Genomic DNA, 12460 nt, shown 5'->3' on the forward strand with positions numbered 1-12460 from the left:
TTTTTTTTTTTACTGCAGACTACTGTAGCCCATTTTAGAACTTTTTATATAAATAGAATCATACATATGTATTCTTTTTTGTAAGGCTTCTGTCATTTAGTACATTTCTGAGATTCATAAATTTTGCTATGTGCATTAGTATAATAGTTTGTTCCTTTTTATTACTATTATTAGTATTTCGCGTTAAGAACATGGTACAGTGTATCCACTCTGTTAATGGGACCTTGAGATGTTTATAGCTTGGGATTATTATGAAAAAAGCTGTGATGACCTTTCTCAAACAAGGCTTTTCATGAGCCTCTGCTTTCATTTCTTGTAAGTGTGGAATTCTCTGGGAGTGAAATTGTTGCTTCAAAAGGCATACGTGGCCGGGTGCGGTGGCTCACGCCTGTAATCCTAGCACTCTGGGAGGCCGAGGCGGGCGGATTGCTCGAGGTCAGGAGTTCAAAACCAGCCTGAGCAAGAGCAAGACCCCCGTCTCATATACATGGTAGGAAAAGAGATGATCAAAAAAAAAAAAAAAAAAAAAAAAAAAAAGAAAAAAGACCCCCGTCTCTACCATAATAGAAAGAAATTAATTGGCCAACTAATATATATAGAGAAAAAATTAGCTGGGCATGGTGGCGCATGCCTATAGTCCCAGCTACTTGGGAGGCTGAGGCAGGAGGATTGCCCAGGAGATTGAGGTTGCTGTGAGCTAGGCTGACGCCACGGCACTCACTCTAGCCTGGGCAACAAAGCGAGACTCTGTCTCAAAAAAAAAAAAAGGCATATGTATGTCCAGTTTTTGTTAGAAACTGTCAGAACTTTTCCCAAAATGCTTGGACCATATTACATGCCAATCAACAGGATGTGAGAGTTCCAGTTCCTCCGCCTGCTCACCAGATCCGGTGTTGTCGGGTTCTTAATTTCAGCTCTTCTGGCTGTGTATAGAGGTATTTTACTATGGCTCTTCCATTAACTTGCACTTTATATAACTTTTGGTGGTATCTCATTAGGTGCTTTCAATGACAGAACTGTTATTTTTGATATGTTGAATCTTTTATCACCTTGTAGTGATCCTCCTTATTCGTAATGATTTCTTCTGTCCAGTAAGCAACAAACAGAGAGAGCTCCCTCAAAGAAAACGATATTTATTCAGGAATAGGGCATTGCAATGTGAATATGCATGCCATAGTAGATTACATGTGTATTCAGGGTGGTAAAGGGAGACAAAGGTTTTTAAAGGAAAAATAAGGAGGACTACATAATTGTTTTAAGATAATTATCCCTGGCTAACAAGACCAATAACAAGGGTGATGCTATTCCAAGGTTGGGACATGCAGTTGCTGGGCAGACGTCATCAGAGGTGTGTGTGTGTTTCTGTGCAAGGTTTCAATGATCTTTGTGCTAGGTTGTGGTTTTTGCAGTCTCATCCATGAGAACCCTTTATTCGCAGCCTTTTCTGGTTCTATTCGTCCATTTATTTTGTTTTTTAACATAAGTGACTCCATTTTGATTCTGACAACGTTCCCATTTCCCCCTTTTGATCAAGATCTTTCTCTGAAAGCATCACTGATTAATCAACCTGTAGTTGGGTTTTGATTGTCCCTTGATGCCAGGATGGACCTGTCCCGGTTCCTGGTTGCATCCCACATTGGGCGAGTGATGGGCAACTAAGGAGTCAGTGTCAAAGCCCTTTTAGCCACATTCGAGCAACAAGAGAGATTTGAAAGGAGCAGCTCTCAGGCTAAGTCTACCTGGAGTCCAGTATTAAGTTCAATTTTGCCTGTTTCATAGTCTTTTGCTATCATCTCAAAGTGCTGGGCCAGCATTGTTCTGTTAGGAGTTATACTTCTGCAAAAATTTTAACAAGTATCAGACAGTTTAAAAAGGAAAAAAGTAAAATTAATACTAATATGACAATCTCAATTTGCAAATGCTTCATTGAGCCATGAACCTAGGCTTAAAGGCAACCAATTGAACAAATCAAATGACCATAGGGAATTAAGTGAGACCGTTTGTAACCATGTGGCCTGTTTTCTTATTTTGTGTATATGGGCCTCAGATTTCCCAATTTCCCAGAGGAGTTTATCCAGGTACAACATGTAGATAAATACCAATAGATACTAAAGCAGGGGTCCCCAACCTAATGGTGAGTTGTATTACTTCATTATATATAACAATGTAATAATAATAGAAATAAAATACACAGTAAGTGTGATACGTCTGAATCACCTTGAAACCACCCCCCCACCAGCCCTGGTCCATGGAAAAATTGTCTTCCATGAAAACAGTCCCTGGTGCCAAAAAGGTTAGGGACTGCTATACCAAAGGATCTCTTAGGTCAGCTTCTGCCAAGTTACCACCGATTGTGAATTTTCAACTACGCCATCATCCTGCCAAGTGAAAAAGGTATGCATGAAGGGAGGGGAGTTAAGAGTGTCGTTATGATATGGAGTCTTGTTCTGACATCTTGGGGAATGCCCTACAGCTTGCAAATGCCAACATCTCGTCCCGGTTTGTAGTATGAATGTCTCTGGTTATGGCACCAGGCAGTTCGGTAAACTTTTTGCTGGCCCGTACACCACACACGAGGCTTGTTCCTTAAAATTCATCTAGTTTTATCTTACAGGACTTTAGGAACAGAGCAGTTACTGTCATTAGTAATCCCATGGAAGAAAGCTGTATTGGAGGAATCTAAAAGAATTCACGATCTAATCAAGTCTACAGGTAGATAACAAGAACTTGAAAAACAATGCGTAGGGCTATTATCTAATAATAGGTATATTATTGGTTTTTTTTTTAAGAAACATATAACTTTTTCTCTCTACATTGATCACATAGGAATCTCAGATTTAAAAATATGTTAAGGCTGGGCGGCTAAACCAAGGCAGGCTTTAGATTTTACTTACAGTCTTAAGGTTTCTGAGCTTGCCAGGAAGTGACAATTTTTACTCATTCACTGTAAGGCTGAGAACTCTTGAAATTAGGCATTCTATGTACATTCTCAAATACGGTATTTTAGCCAAGGCCTTGGTATATAACCAATGTTTCTCACCGTATGTTACTATAGAGAGAGAGCGGATTTTTGTTGAACTTATATGAAAACCATATTGTTACAAGAAGTAAGAATACTCACAAATAGTTTCCAAATTTTGCAGGAATCAAGTAGGGAGAAAAAGCAAATGTTTCCACCTTTGTTCACGAAAGTATAATTTACCAAATTGTTGTAAACTAGAGATAGCTTTCTTAAATCTGGAAAACAAAACATTTACATAAAGAACCAACAATGTTTCAAATAAAAGTAATAAAAGCATTATCTTCATCAGTTACTTAATCCCATGTAATTATTTTTTGTTCTTCTTGATCTTGATTAGCAGTTTCATGAACTCATCAGCTTCTTTATCGGAGGTCAGGAAATTTTTATTTATTCCCTTGATCTTAAAGTTATTAGAAATTCTGTGTGTTCAAGAATACTTGTGGAAGTCTTTTCCATGAAAAACAATTTTGGACTGTAGCTACTTACAAATGGTTTTAGAGAAGAAATCAAAACAGTAACAGTGGATGATAAAAACTCAGAATGGCCATGGTTAAAAATCTGGTAATTGTTCATAATTGACAAGGAAATTGAGTTACTTCTACTACACACAGCATTTTAAGATAACAACCAGAATCATGACTGACAGCATCACACCAGGACCATCAGATTTATAAATTTCATGTCATCTTTAGAATATTCATATCAACAACATATCCATATGAACATAACTTTAAAGAAGACTTAACATAACAACCAAGGTGATGACTGGTAACATCACATAGTTATAAATTTATATAATTTTTGAAACATTTGTATCAATAACGCACTCACAAATTAATTGAAAGATTTAGCATCACTTACCATTTGACAGTGTTTCCCACACAATTTACCAAATAAGCCTAATCATTTAGTATCTCTACAAGATGAGAGAGATGTTCTTTTTTTTTTGAGACAGAGTTTCCTTCTGTTGTCCAGGCTGGAGTGCCATGGCATCAGCCTAGCTCACAGCAACCTCAAACTCCTGGGCTCAAGCCATCCTCCTGCCCCAGTGTCCTGAGTAGCTAGGACTACAGGCATGTACCACTATGCCTGGCTAATTTTTTGTATACATTTTTAGTTGTCCAGATAATTTCTTTCTATTTTTAGTAGAAACGGGGTCTTGCTCTTGCTCAGGCTGGTCTCGAACTCCTGACCTTGAGCAATCCTCCTGCCTTGGCCTCCCAGAGTGCTAGGATTACAGGCGTGAGCCACCTTGCCTGGCCGAGAGAGATGTTCTTTTAGACTTCCCAGGGGCCTGACTGGAAAATCTCAAAATTAATTCTAGGTCAAAAAGATTTAATTTAGAATTTTGATCCTAGGGAAACCTGCCAAAAATGTCAAAAGACTTAAAGCACTTGATCAAAACAGAAACATGTTACTATGAAATAATATTCATGTAACCAGAGTGATAATCAAAAGATTTCAAAAGCCATAAAGTTACATGGATTTAAAAACCTTAACCAAAGCTCAGTTTTCCAAAGTAATCAAAAACCTAATACACACAACACAGGCAATTATCTTAATAAAGCATAAATTCTTTGTGGTTTTAGGCCAGTTATCCAAAAGGTAAACAAAAATCTCTTGTGGTGTGATTGCTTCTCCTTATGAGAAGCTCATTTAGACAACCTGGAAGGTGAAGCTGGTGAAAGATACTTGAATTTACTCAGACGCAGGAAGACTGTGTCCGGTGTTATGAGTGCACACCGCATTATAGAGGAAGAAAATGAGCACCGTGAGCAGGGGAATATATGGCTCTTCATAACAGCATGGGAAGTGTCCTGGTTATATGGAACAATTCAAACACATCAAGAAAAGCCAAGAGTACAGAATTAAATTATACTGGAAGGAAACACTGCTTTTCTAGGCCTTCAAGATAAGTATTTCAGTGTCGCGTCCTAACAGCAGAGTTAGAACTATAGAAAAAAGTTACAGGTGGTGAAAAAGTTGAATGAGAGAATTATCAGTCCAGCCAAGCAAAAACATACACCTTTTTGAGGGGAGAAGGAAGAGAGCTGAACACAAGGATGCACGACTTGCAAATCACATGCAGTGAGACACAGCAAGAGGTGAACCTTTGAGATAGGAGGCTAAGAAACCTCAAGAGGAAAACTACATAAAGAAATAAAACTACCATTCCAAATGAAAAAGATCTCATTTCCAGCCTGACACTAGGGAAATTAAATAGATCTCAGGAAGAAATGTGGCAGAAATAGAAACTCTCTGCAGTTTAGAAGATGGCTGTTAAAGAAACAGATTTCAAGGCCGGGCGCGGTGGCTCACGCCTGTAATCCTAGCACTCTGGGAGGCTGAGGCGGGCGGATTGCTCAAGGTCAGGAGTTCAAAACCAGCCTGAGCGAGACCCCGTCTCTACCATAAAAATAGAAAGAAATTAATTGGCCAACTAATATATATAATATAAAAATCAGCCGGGCATGGTGGCTCGTGCCTATAGTCCCAGCTACTCGGGAGGCTGAGGCAGGAGGATTGCTTGAGCCCAGGAGTTTGAGGTTGCTGTGAGCTAGGCTGACACCACGGCACTCACTCTAGCCTGGGCAAGAAAGCGAGACTCTGTCTAAAAAAAAAAAAAAAGAAATAGATTTCAGAATTAAAAATAAAAACTTCTTGCAATTTTACTAAGAATAAATATATGTTTCAAGAAAACCTTGTTCTAATACAGGTGATCAAATTTTTGGTTTTGTGTCAGTGCATTTTTAATGTCAAAGCTCATTTTTAAATAATTTTTAATTATGGCCAACTTGATCACACAAAATTCCTTTCACGCTTCATGAACCTTTCTTGACCTGCTCAGACATTTTGATAACATGCGTGGAATTTCTGCTTTGTCTTATACTTCCTCTTTGTTAAATAACAAGTCATTGTACTTTGGGACAGAAATTTGCTGCACAAGATTCTTTTTCATATAAAATTATTCTCTAACTTTCCTTACCAAAAATACATCTTCACACCCATACATCTCTCTCCTACTTACTTGTACCTTTCTATTTTGTTTCTATTTCCTTCCTAAACCATATTTTAAAACAATCTTTAAATAACCTCCAAATTAAGCAAAATTCTTTTTTCTAAACAAAGAATACACTTTTTATGCCTTTCTTATAATTTTTCAAAGTAAAAAACATTTTTGGGGTACACTTTATATAAAGAATTGTATACATTAACTAGGATTTTAACTCTTAGCATCTTTAATTTTTAGTGAAAACCTAGGAAGCAGGAAATTTTGAACTGTCTTTCACAGATCAGTATTTTATAGATGAGAATCAATTTGTAATTTTTAGAAACATGTTTTCTCATGTTTTTATGTGTATTAATAGACCCAAATATATTTAGTCTGTCTGTAAAATTTAAGAAGCCAAGAACAAAAATATTTATGTTTAGCAATTGGTTTTTAAATCTTACTTGAAAATGACCTAGATATTTAATGAGTATTTATTATTTAACACAGCATAACTTTTAAGATTTCAAATTACGTATAAGATTAATTTATCAACATTTATCCTATTACATCACCTAATTTATTTATTTTTAAAAATTTACCTAGATTACATATGAAAACTAAGATATTATTAATAGACAAAGTCAGAACACTTTCAAATTATTTCCCTGGCAACCATTTTCACAGTCTGTAAATATTAGGTGTTAACCCAAGTAATAACCTTAAAGTTAAATATGTAAGTATCTTGCCAACAACTTAGAAGGTACAGCTGGTTTTTATTAGGAACACATAAACACACAAAAATGTTAGAGCTTTCATTTTAGGCATGAGATAGTAATAAAAACTCACTGGTTTATAAAAGTTGGATCCAACTTATATTTCTGACAAAATTGGGAGCCCAGTCACACGGTTAAATTTTATCTGCCCAGATAATCTAATAAAGACTGTAGACCAAAGTTTTGGGTAAAAGCAGTTTCCACAGCAATTTGGTTTTTCAGAAAAACATTCTTTACTCTTTTTCCTCCCCCTTTTTTCAGTTTCAAATGCGTGTAGGGTTAAATTTTCAATGTTTACATTTTAGCTAAGACTAGCTGAATTGTATAGGAAAAACAAAATCTCTAAGTAGCCTTGAACTAGTAACAAATCTATCCTTTGTTGGTCTGGTTTGCTTGAATATTCCAGATGGGGAAACATTTACAGGTTAGTTTTGTTTTGTTTTGTTTTTGCCTTTTCCTTTTGACCCATGGCAAAGCAAAATTTTTATACCAGACAATGATACCTTATTTACTGCTCTGAGCTCAAATTTTGGCCTGTTTGATTGGAGAGCCTAACCTTTATAAACATTTACCTAGTTCTTTTCTTTTACAACTACTAATGTTTCAGTTAAGTGTTCCATCACCATAAGTGATCGTCAAGAAAACCTAAATTTACATTTCCAACAGGTATCTAGGTTGTTGGTTACCATGGAGGTGTTTTAAGACGTTTCCTGGTTCAGATGCCACAAGAAGTACTAGTTGTTCTTCTCCTTCTCACCCTTCTTCCTCTTCTTTTTTTTTTTAACAGACGGGTTAGGGACTCTTTCTGCCATCCAGGCTGCAATGCACTAGTACAATCACAGCGGTCCTCCTGCCCCATCAGCCTTCCAGGCAGCTGGGACTACAGGCACACACCACCACAACTGGCTGATTTTTCTATTTTTCGTAGAGATGGGGTCTCAGGGTCTTGTTTTGTTGTCCAGGCTGGTCTTGAACTCCTGGCCTCAAGCAATTTTCCTGTCTCAGGCTCCCCAAAGTACTGAGATTACAGGTGTGAGCCACCATGGCTGGCCTTTTTTTATATATATAATTTTTTTCATGGTAATCTCCATTTTAGCATATGTGCTGCTGAAGCAAGCACCCTGGTAGCTTTTGATTAGCCACCCTGCACCCACCATTTAGAATGTTTGGCTTTGCTGTTGGAAGATGTTTAGAAACAAATAAGGGAAAAGAGTTAAACAAAATCAAAACAAGAGTGTTCACAAAAAGTTTAACCCAGGCACACAGATCACACAAAACATTAAATTAGGCACTCGGACCAAAAGTGAATTCACCAAAAATGACATGCCTCACAGAGAGAACGCAAATGCTGTAGAAACCAGAGTACTGAACCTAGAGAGACATCTGTCATTATGCCAGAAAAGAAAAAGTCTTTCATCATTCCAGGTGAGATATAAGGTCCTTTATTAAGGTGGCCTTATAACCAAACCAGATCTCAAAAGTTACCAAAAACTCCTACCAAAAAGAGGGAGAAGTCTCCCCAGGGCAGAAAATAGGAGCCATGAAAGCTGAGAGCTCCCACGGCCCGAGTGAGTGCTATACACTGGTTCCAAGAACCACCAACTTTTTGCAATAGTCATCTTTCTTCAGGTCTTGTTTTTGACCCCATTTATGTCGAACTAAATAAAAGAGAGAGGCTCTCTAAAAGATAAAGATGTTTATTTAGGGATAGGGCATTGCAATGGGAATACGTGCGCCATAACTGTGTGTGATTAAGGGAGGTAAAGGGAGACAGACTTTTTTAAAGGAATAATGAGAGGAATTACATACTGTTTTAAGATAATTATCCCTGGCTACAAAGATCAGTTAACAAAGGTGATGCCAGACCAAGGTTGGACAGGCAGTTGCTGGGTGGACATCCTCCCTGAAGTACTCTTTTGTAGACCACGTCGATGACCTTTGTCGCTAGGTTGTGGAGGTCACTGCAGAGTCTTTTGTGATCATTTTGCTATTGGGCATACAAGCATGAGAGCCCTCTCTTCAGTCTTCCCCCGATCTATTTTTCAGGGTGGTTTTTGTTTTTTAAACACAGGGGACTCCATTTTGATGCTGACAACTTTCACACTTCATTAAAATCTATTTTGTCTGAGACTCAAAGAGCTGTAATTTGGTTAGTATTATACCTTTTTTTCATCCTTTTAAACTTTTTTTGTCCTTTATAGTTTAGTGATGCTTTTGTAATAGTATATTGCTAGACTTAAAAACTCAAGCTTACATTTTGTCTTTTACCTGATAGGTTTATTCCATTTACATCGGCTGCTCCCCTACCAAAACACGGTCCTTCACTCCATTGCCCAGGCTGGTCTTTTCTTTTTTTGAGACAGTGTCTTACTTTGTTGCCCGGGCTAGAGTGCCGTGGCATCAGCCTAGCTCACAGCAACCTCAAACTCCTGGGCTCAAGCAATCCTCCTGCCTCAGCCTCCTGAGTAGGTGGGACTACAGGCATGCGCCACCATGCCCGGCTAATTTTTTCTATATATTTTTAGTTGGCCAATTAATTTCTTTCTATTTGTAGTAGAGACGGGGTCTCACTCTTGCTCAGGCTGGTTGCAAACTCCTGACCCTGAGCAATCCTCCCACCTTTGGCTTCCCAGAGTGCTAGGATTACAGGTGTGAGCCACCCTGCCCAGCCTCAGGCTGGTCTTAAACTCCTGGCCTCAAGCAATCCTCCCACCACACCCAGCCAATTCCATTTAGTTTCATTTGGGTTTTTAAATATATTTGAACTCATTATACATTATATATTTTGAACTCATACTACATCTCACTCGTTCAAGTTTTCCTCCTTTTTAAATGCTCAATTTTTCCACTAGTCTTTTTTAAAAAAAGTAACTTTGATTATTTTCTTACAAATCGACCTTTTAAAAAGAGAAGTTACAGGTTCACAGCAAAATTATGTAGAAGGTAGAGTTCGAGTTCCCATGCTCTCCCCACCACGAACATGTCCCTGCCAGAGGGGTACATTTGTTACAATTGATGAGCCAACAATGACAGGTCATTATCACACACAGTCCATAGCTACATTAGAGTTCATCATGGCGCTGTGCGTCTCACAGGTCAGATTGTACAAATGTGTGATGACACATATGCACCCTCACAGTATCACACACAATACTTTCACTGCCCTAATCCTTGTGCTATGCTTCTCCTCCTCCCTAGTCCTAACCCCAGGCCACCATTGATGTGTTTACCGTCTCGTTTCACCTTTTCACAATGTCCTACAGTTGGAATCGTACAGTACGGGTGGGTACGATGCGTCCACAGGGCTGGACCTGCTGGTGTCTCCGGGTCCTCACCAGGCCAGGCTTATGCTGTGAAGCTCCCAGTGATTCCATTACCCTGTGAATCTTTGGAAAACTGTCTGTCCCCTTCCCCCAAGTGTTTGTGACTTAGGGTTACTTTGTATTTTGTCATCAAAAGAACTGAACTAGCGGGGCGCGGTGACTCATGCCTATAATCCTAGCACTCTGGGAGGCTGAGGCGGGCGGATTGCTAGGGGTCAGGAGTTCGAAACCAGTCTGAGCGAGTGAGACCCTGTCTCTACTATAAATAGAAATTAATTGGCCACCTTATATAGAAAAAACTAGCCAGGCATGGTGGCGCATGCCTGTAGTCCCAGCTACTTGGGAGGCTGAGGCAGGAGGATTGCTTGAGCCCAGGAGTTTGAGGTTGCTGTGAACTAGGCTGACGCCATGGCACTCAGTCTAGCCTGGGCAACAAAGTGAGACTCTGGTCTCAAAAAAGAAAAAAAAAAAAAAAAAAGAACTAGACTAACAGACTGGTCAGATCTGAGGACCCCAAATCTGTAACTACAGAGGGTTGTCAGTGATCTGGAGGCCATAACAGAAAACCCTGCAGTCACTCAGGCCCTGAACCTCTGAGGACCCCGTCCTGGGCACAAGCCTTTAAGCAGATCCCAAACTGGAGATCCTGGTCTCAAGAGGGGGCAGTTTCACAGCTCCTGGGAGTTTGGAGATTCTGCTGCCTGCGGGACAGGAGCCTGGGCCTGCTACTCTCTCTGATCTGGGAGGGACAGTGTGCCCTCAGGATGGAGAGCCAGGCTGCTTGGCGACCTGACCTTCCTAGGCTGAAATACGTCTTCCTCTGACCAGTCTACCTCCATGGCTGCTGCTGGCCATGTCAGTCACACATCGTCCCCCGATTCCTGGCTCAATTCACACAGCCTCTTAATCTCCCTGGCACAGGGGAACACAGATGTGAGCTTGTCCCTGAGGACCTGTCGCTGCCTCCCCACCACCCAACAAGGGTGCTCTGCCCGTTTCCCCTCAGAGGCAAACTCCTGCCTACCCTTTGAGAGCCAGTACAAATGGTGCCTCTTTTCCAACGCCATCCTCAAAGCTCTCAATCACTTCCTCCCTCCTCTAAAGTTCTACATCTGCCATTTGTTTTGCGTGGGCCTGGGAGCTCTTCTCGGGGAATAGGGGAGCAAACCTGGAGTCAAGTGTGAGCTTGCCCAACCAAAGCCAGGCAGGGAGCAAAGACTCAAGGATCCAGTAGGGTGACTGAGCAGATGGCACCTGCTTCTGTCCAGGACTGTTTTCCAGTCTGGAGATGGTCCCTTCAGATTTCACCCAAGGACCCTGACAGCTGCTATGCCAAGTCTTCCCTCCACTGTGTAATCATTCTGAAGTCCAGAAAGTTCTTCCTTACCTCTACCCTTAAGTCCTCCATAGAAGCAATAGGGCCTGAGGGCCACAGAAAGGACAACATAATGGCTTGGGTAGCAGGAGTTATAGGGTCCAGGCCCAACATGGGTTTGCTGTGGAACCTTGGGCCAATTATTACTCTGGGCTTGTTTCTTGTTAGGTGTAACCCAATCCCCGTGCCACCAAGACTAGCTCGGACTTTGGAAGGATCCCTTCAGTGCTAGAAATGCTGGCAGTGGATCAGCCTGGCCAGCTTCCCCCACATCAGCCCTCACCTGTCTCCTTGTCATTCCTAATGCTCGGGACACTCTTTCCTCTTCACCTAGCTAGCCTGCAAGGTTGCCTTCCGGGGAAGCCCCTCAACTACACAGGTAGGCAGAGATCTTTCTCTCACAAGCCCTGGGACCACAACGCTATCAGGGGCTCTGGGGCCTGTTTTCCCCGCATGGGGACCATGTGGGGACTGTGGACTAGGCATCTCTAGCACCAACTCTTGGCTGTCCCATGGTGGTGTGAGCTTCCAACTAGCACATCTGTTGGCCAAAGCTCTGCTTGCTGGGGCCTTGCCAAGTCAGGCTGGGCTGCCTAATGGTTCAGGGTGCTACCATTATGGGATCTCAGGAGGGCGTAGCCAGTCTGCAGCCACTTACCTGGCTTGCTCTGGGCACTACAGAATGAATGTTGCTGGTGACAACCACCTATGGAACACCAGGGTGCTACTTGAGGCAAAGCCTATTCCCTGAAACTGCTCCACAACCAAGAGCAGCTTTTCCAGTTCAGCTGCCCACTGATCATTGCGTTGTGTCTCTGCTCCAGGTGTCTGGAGGTCCCAGTACGTGTTCTGCCCTATCATCCCCTTCTAGACATAACTTTCCCTACTGCCACAGCCTGACACTACTTCCTTCCACAGCATTAGGCTCCCAGCAGGATTCTGTTGCACAGGGATACCTTCCCTATCACAGATATG

The sequence above is a fragment of the Microcebus murinus genome, chromosome 6 (assembly GCF_040939455.1).
Source record: "Microcebus murinus isolate Inina chromosome 6, M.murinus_Inina_mat1.0, whole genome shotgun sequence".
Classification (NCBI taxonomy): Eukaryota; Metazoa; Chordata; class Mammalia; order Primates; family Cheirogaleidae; genus Microcebus; species Microcebus murinus.